This window comes from Macaca mulatta, chromosome 3 (assembly GCF_049350105.2).
Source record: "Macaca mulatta isolate MMU2019108-1 chromosome 3, T2T-MMU8v2.0, whole genome shotgun sequence".
Taxonomy (NCBI): Eukaryota; Metazoa; Chordata; class Mammalia; order Primates; family Cercopithecidae; genus Macaca; species Macaca mulatta.
In genome coordinates this window covers 59355700-59363389 of record NC_133408.1, presented here as the reverse complement: position 1 = coordinate 59363389, position 7690 = coordinate 59355700, and positions in this window count along the sequence as shown.

Genomic DNA, 7690 nt, shown 5'->3' with positions numbered 1-7690 from the left:
AACATTACTAGAAGCCCTCAGAGTGAATGTTCTTATCTTCCCACCACCCACCGACTGTGTCTCTGCTCCTTCCACTGTTACTGTGTACTAATTGCCTTTCTGGGGCTGGGCACAGTGGCTTATGCCTATAATCCCAGCACTTTGGGAGGCTGAGGTGGGAGGACTGCTTGAGGCCAGGAGCTTGAGACCAGCCTGGGCAACATAGTGAGACTCCATCTCTACAAAAAAAGTTTAAAAATTAGCAACGGGCCAGGTACGGTGGGTCACACCTGTAATCCCAGCACTTTGGGAGGCTGAGGTGGGCGGATCACCTGAGGTCAGGAGTTCAAGACCAGTCTGGCAACATGGTAAAACCCTGTCTCTATAAAAATACAAAAATTAGCTGGGCCTGGTGGCTTGCACCTGTAATTCCAGCTACTTGGGAGGCCAAAGCAGGAGGATCACTTGAACCCGGGAGGTGGAGGTTGCAGTGAGCCAAGAATGCACCATTGCACTCCAGCCAGGGTGACAGAGCGAGACTGCCTCTCAAAAATAAAAATAAAAGTTAGCAAGGCGTGGTGGTGTGCACCTGTGGTCCCAGCTACTCAGGAGGCTGAGCTGGGAGGATCACTTGAGCCCACAAGTTCAAGGCTGCAGTGAGCCGTGATTGGGTCACTGCACATCAGCCTGGCGATGCAGTGAGACCTTATCTCTTTAACAACAACAAAAAAAAGAATCGTCCTTGTGATTTATGAAGCCGCTGCCTGGCCTGAGCTGTGGTTCCTATTCCTTCTGGCTTTCCCAAGCTTTTCTTGTCCACTGGAAGCTTTCACTAGAGGGTAGAGGACTGGCTCTGTGGTTGGGGACCTAATTGGCCTTCTGTTTTCTGTAAAGAGGAATTTTTCTAATTGCCACTTAGCAGGGAACCTGACTAGGGATAGAATCTGGGGGCCTCACTATTGGTGCACCCTCCTGGGGACCCCTCATCTTTGGTCCATGCATATTCTCCTCGGGGTGACATCCTGGAATTGATGATCTCTTACACATCACAGCACCTCGAAGCTCCCCCAGCCGCACTGTTGTCCAGCCTCTCACTCTGATGCCATCATTACCTAGGGTCACCTCTGCATGGGTCCATACCATGTCCCAAGCTGCTCATCTCAATGACATTTGTGCTCTGGGAGGTGGAGGTGCCCTGGGGGTTCCTCACCAGGAGAGTGGGCAGGTGAGCTGGGTAGAAACACAGAAGGCGGTATAGCAGTGAGACGTGACAGGCTAGATGCACACACAGCATCATTTAAAAAGCTTAGTGTTGGCTGGACGCAGTGGCTCATGCCTGTAATCCCAGCACTTTGGGAGGCCAAGGCAGGTGGATCATTTGAGGTCAGGAGCTCATGATCAGCCTGACCAACATGGTGAAACCCTGTTTCTACTAAAAATACAAAAAAAATTAGCTGGGCCTGGTGGTGCATACCTGTAGTCCCAGCTACACAGGAGGCTGAGGAGAATTGCTTGAACCTGTGAGGCAGAGGTTGCAGTGAGCCGAGATCACGCCACTACACTCCCGCCCAGGCAACAGAGCGAGACTCCATCTCAAAAAAAAAAAAAGAAAAAAAAAGCTTAGTGCTGCCTGAAAACAGAAAGCAATGCCATAAGGCCACAACTCATTGCCATTTGTGTACATTAAAATACCCACCTACAAAATAACAACACAGGTGTTTAAGAGCACATTTAGGCCAAAGGCAGTGGCTCATCCCTGTAATCGCAGTATTGTGGGAGGCTGAGGTGGGAGGATCACTTGAGGTCAGGAATTCGAGACAAGCCTGGACAACATAGCAAGACCCTGTCCCTACAAAAAAATTAAAATTTACCTGAGTATGGTGGTGTGTACCTGTGATCACATCTATTCAGAAGGTTGAGATGGGAGGATCACTTGAGCCTGGGAGTTGGAGGCTGCAGTGAGCTATGATCACATCACTGCACTCCAGCCTGGGTGACAGAGTGAGATTTAGTAAAAGTGTATGCATTGAACCCATTGGAGTGTTTATCTGTTGGGGGAATGGGAATAACTGGGAATCACACAATCAGACAGACAGGAGTGGGGCCTTGCATGGGGCCATGATGCTGTGGCCCGTGAGTCTGGGTGGGGGAATGTGATGCACTCTGCCCTCCCCATAGGCCCTGCCCCACCTGTCTAACTCAGTTGTCCTTACCTGTGGCTCTCTTGCTCCCCTGCAAAGGCTCACTGGGGCTGCAGCTTCCAGCTTCTTTGGAAGCAAACATCCTTTGGTAACAGCCAAGAGGCAAGGCTGGGCATGGTGGCTCATGTCTGTAATCCTAGCACTTTGAGAGCCTGAGGCGGGTGATCACGAGGTCAGGAGTTCGAGACCAGTCTAGCCAACATAGTGTAACAGTATAACATATAATAGTCCAATGCATAAAAATATTACAATGACAGCAAAAAAACAAAACAAGACCAAAAAAAGACAAATCTCCAGTGCTAGATTTCTAGGAGACCACACTCTTGTCCTGTTCCTTCCCTAGATAAAAATGCAGCACAAAGTTCTGACTACAGATTTCTTCAAGAAAGACCTGTGGATTCTGCAAGAGCAAGAGCCTAGAAAGAAAGAATGAGGAAATGAACATCAAAGTCCAGACACAAAACAGGAAAGAGGGAGACTATCTGGCTTCACTCTCTCCTGGTGGGACTGGCACAAAAATGGGTCAGAGGCAAAATTTCCTAACCCTGCTTCCTCTGGGTAATGCTTTACTTTTACCCCCTTCAAGCACTGCAGAGTCAACGTATTCTTTTCTGTAGCTTCAATTCTGCAAGGTTCAGGTCTGACAGGAAATCACATATACCTGATTAGCAGGGTACAAAGACAAGGGAGAGGGAGAGGGAAAGAGAATCTCTTGGGAGAACTAAACGCATAGACAAAGAAGCAGACTCAGGAGGGCTCAGTGGCTCACGCATGTAATCCCAGCACTTTGGGAGGCCAAGGCTGGTGGATCGCTTGAGGTCAGGAGTTCCAGACCAGCCTGGCCAACATGGTGAAACCCCATCTTTACTAAAAATACAAAAATATTAGCCAGGCGATAGCAGCACATGCCAGTAATCCCAACTATTTGGGAGGCTGAGGCAGGAGAATCGCTGAACCCAGTGGGTAGAGGTTGCAGTGAGCCCAGATCACGCCATTGCACTCCAGCCTGGGCAACAGAGAGACACTCCGTTTCAAAAGAAAAGAAAAAAAAAAAATTCACTGGGTATGGTTGCACATGCCTGTGGTGCCAGCTACTCGGGAGGCTGAGGCAGGAGAATTGCTTGAATCCCAGAGGCGGAGTTGGCAGTGAGCCGAGATCGTGCCTCTGCTCTGCAGCCTAGGTGATAAAGCGAGACTCCGTCTCAAAAATAAATAAATAAATAAATAAATAAATAAATAAATAAAAACGGGACAGAGACAACAGCATTCCATGATGAATCAGAGACAGGATCTGCTGCCCAATTACAAGGGAGCAAAGACAACAGCTGTGTGTGTGTGTGTGTGTGTGTGTGTGTGTGTGTGTGCACGTGCGCATCTGAGACACGGTCTTTGTCGCCCAGGCTGGAGTGCAGCAGTGCAATCATAGCTCACTGCAGCCTAGAACTCCTGGGCTTAAACAATCCTTCTGCCTCAGCCTCCTGAGTAGCGGGGACTACAGATGCACACCACCATGTCCAGCTAATTTTTTTTTTTTTTTAGAAATAGGGTCTCACTATGTTGCCCAGGCTAACCTTAAACTCATGGCCTCAAGGGATCCTCCCACATTAGCCTCCCAAAGTGCTGAGATGACAGCCGTGAGCCACCACACTGGGCCAGCAGTTTCTTATAAAGTTAAACATATACTTACTATAAGACCCAGCAAGGCCAGGCGCGGTGGCTCATGACTGTAATCCCAGCACTTTCAGAGGCTGAGGCAGGTGGATCACCTGAGGTCAGGAGCTCAAAACCAGCCTAACCAACATGGTGAAACCCCCATCTCTACTAAAAATACAAAATTTCCAGGCATGATGGCACATGCCTGTAATCCCAGCTACTAGGGAGGCTAAGGCAGGAGAATTGCTTGAACCCAGAGGGCAGAGGTTGCAGTGAGCCAAGATTGTGCCATTGCACTCCAGCCTGGGCAACAAGAGTGAAACTCCATCTCAAAAAATAAAAATTTTTAAAAACCCCAGCAATCCCAATCTTGGAGTTTTATTCGAAAGAAATGAAAACATATCCATAGCAGCTTTATTTGTGACTGCCCGACACTAGAAAAAAATCCAAATGTTCATCAACAGATAAATAGCTAAACACATTGTGGTATATCCCGACAATGGAACACTACTCAGTAATTTAAAAAAATGAATTACTGATACATGCTACAACATGGATAAATATTTTTAAAATTATACCAATAGGGCTGGGTCTGGTGACTCATGCCTATAATCCCAGCACTTTGGGAGGCTGAGGTGGGCGGATCACGAGATCAGGAGATTGAGACCATCCTAGCTAACACAGTGAAACCCCGTCTATACTAAAAATACAAAAAATTAGCCGGGCATGGTGGCACACGCCTGTAGTCCCAGCTACTTGGGAGGCTGAGGCAGGAGAATCGCTTGAACCCAGGAGGCAGAGGTTGCAGTGAGCCAAGATTGCGCCACTGCACTCCAGCCTGGGGGACACAGAGAGACTCAGTCTAAAAAAAAAAAAAAACAATTATACCAATGGAAGGCCAGGCACAGTGGCTCACACCTGTAATCCCAGTACTTTGGGAGGCCAAGGTGGGCAGATCACCTAAGGTCAGTAGTGACCAGCCTGACCAACATGGTGAAACCCCGTCTCTACTAAAAATACAAAATTAGCCGGTGGGGTGGCCCTTGCCTATAATCCCAGCTATTCAGGAGGCTGAGCCAGGAGAATCACTTGAACCTGTAAGGCGGAGATAGCAGCAGTGAGCTGAGACTGCACTCCAGCCTGGGCAACAAGAGCGAAACTCCATCTCAAAAAAAAAAAAAAATTATACTGATGGAAAGGAGCCAGACACAAGATCACATACTGTTTGAGTTATATGAAACACTAGAAAATACAAACGCTGTAATGACAACGATCAGATCAGTAGGGATAGGAGTTGCAACAGGGGGCTGACTGGAAAGAGGCCCTAGGAAACTTCTGGGTGATGGAAATGTTATTGTGGTGATGATTACAAGTATGAATAAATTTGTCAAAACTCATCAAAATGTGCACTTGAAAAGTGCATTTTATTGTATTTAGTTATATAGCAATAAAACACTGGCTTTAAAAAAGTCTCTGATAACAGGCTGGTCTAGGCAAACTTGAGGATCCCTTTCACCCTAATTCTAGTCCAAATATTTTCTTTTTTTTTTTTTTTTTTTTTTTTTTGAGATGGAGTCTCACTCTTGTCGCCCAGGCTGGAGTGCAATGACGCAATCTCAGCTCACTGCAGTTTCCACCTCCCAGGTTCAAGCAATTCTCCTACCTCAGCCTCCCGAGAGTTGGGATTACAGGCATGCACCACCATGCCTGGCTAACTTTGTATTTTTAGTAGAGACAGGGTTTCACAATACTGGCCAGGCTGATCTCGAACTCCTGACCTCAGGTGTTCCGCCCACCTCAGCCTCCCAAAGTGCTGGGATTACAGGCGCGAGCCACCATGCCCAGCTAGTCCAAGTATTTTCTAAAAAATAAAATAAAAAAAGGCCAGGCATGGGGGCTCACCCCTCTAATCCCAGTACTTTGGGAGGCTGAGGTGGGAGGATTGCTTGAGCCCAGGTGTTTAAGACCAGCCTGGGCAACATAGTGAGACGCCATCTCTACAAAAAATAAAATAAATGAGCCAGGCATGGTGGTTGCATACTTGTAGTCCCAGCTACTTGGGAGACTGAGGCAGGAGGATCACTTGAGCTCAGGAGTTTGAGATTGCAATAAGCTATGATTGCACCGCTGCACTCCAGCCTGGGTGACCAAGTGACACCCTGTCTCTTAAAACAACAAAGAAAAGAAGGAAGGAAAGGAAGGTAGGCATCAGGCATATATTAAATCATTTGAAAATTTTTAAAGTCCTGACTACTTTGTTTCACCAACATGAAAGTGACAGGACTATGATCATGATATTGAAAACCTACCTGGCACTGTAATACAGGAATATTGGATTTTATTATTTTCCTCCCTGATTTTCATTCCAATTATCAGTCATCAAATATTTAAAAAGTAATAATATGCAAACATACATAAAGAAAATATAGCAGCCAGGTGGCTCATGCCTGTAATCCCAGCACTTTGGGAGGCTGAGGCGGGTGGATTGCTTGAGCCCAGGAGTTTGAGACAAGCCTGGCTAACATGGTGAAATCCTGTCTGTACTACAAATATAAAAATTATCTGGGCATGGTGGCATGGGCCCAGCTACTCAGGAGGCTGAGGCAGGAGAATCCCTTGAACGCAGTAGACGGAGGTTGCAGTGAGCCAAGATCGCGCCACTGCACTCCAGCCTGGGCGACAGGGCGAGACTCTGCCTCAAAAAAGAAAGAAAAGAAAAGATAGTAAATACATTTAATGAACGAAAGCATGATTTATTTAATTCTCAACTTGAAGTTGTATCGTTATAACAATGTACCTGGTAGGTACTTATTTTAAAATTCTAATTCTAATGGGAAAGGAGACGACGACAAAGTCGGACACTTCAACTCTGAGTTTGGGATTGCACCAATCTTGCACTGAGGGTGCTCCTGTGCAGGACTGTATCATTCATTCGTGCTGTTTGGAAACAGGCAGCGGCTGTGAGATTAGACAGTGAAGCTACCCAAAAAATAAATCAATAGAAAAAAAGCCTGGAGATTCTAGGAAATGATTTGCCTACGCGATTAAGAAGAATAAATGTAGACTCAGAGAGCAAGCCTGGAAGAGGAAAAGTAAAGTCGGCGAAATCAGAAAGTTGGCGCAGGGAAGGCAAAAGGCCGCGACTTACCTTGCGTCCTAGGCATCCGGGGCTCCCGCGGCTGCAACTTTCTGACTGCAGGGTGCCAGCGCCGGCTCCGACGCTCAGGCGAGCAGTTCCCAGGGAGGTGAGCTGCGCAGACCTGCAGGGCCTCCACCGAACACTCTCCTAAGATCTGCCGATAAGCGGGGTGGCTTCTGATCAGTTCTGCAAGTGCTTCTGTAGACTCCAGACATCAGATCTCTGCTCTGCAAAGCCGGACTGGGAGGAGGCCTTGGCCCCGCCCCTCCTCCTCCGGGAGCTCAGCGCCTGCAGACGGAGAAGTGCACGGTTTGGAGTGCGCTTTCTGGCGAAGCCGCACCCTGTGACACCTTTGCTTTGCAGAGGAGGAATAAAAGAGCTCCCGGACTTTCAGAAGCTGCTCCGCGCTGCTGCCACCACCACTTAGGATAAGGGTAGGTGAGGGAAGCAAGGGACCTCTGCTCTGATTTTGCAATTAATGAACCCCCCGTGGGGGGCCTCTTTTGAAATCTACGTTTGACATTATGTGCTTGTAGCAGTGTAGGTCCCAAAAGAACTTCAAAGACTGCTTATATTCTTAATTAAAATGCAACCATGAGTAACAAAATGAGTCTTTGCACCATGTTTTTATTTTTAATTTTATTTATTTTTTATTTATGTTTTTAAATAGAGATGAGGGGGTCTCACTGTGTTTCCCAGGCTGTGTTGAACTCCTGGG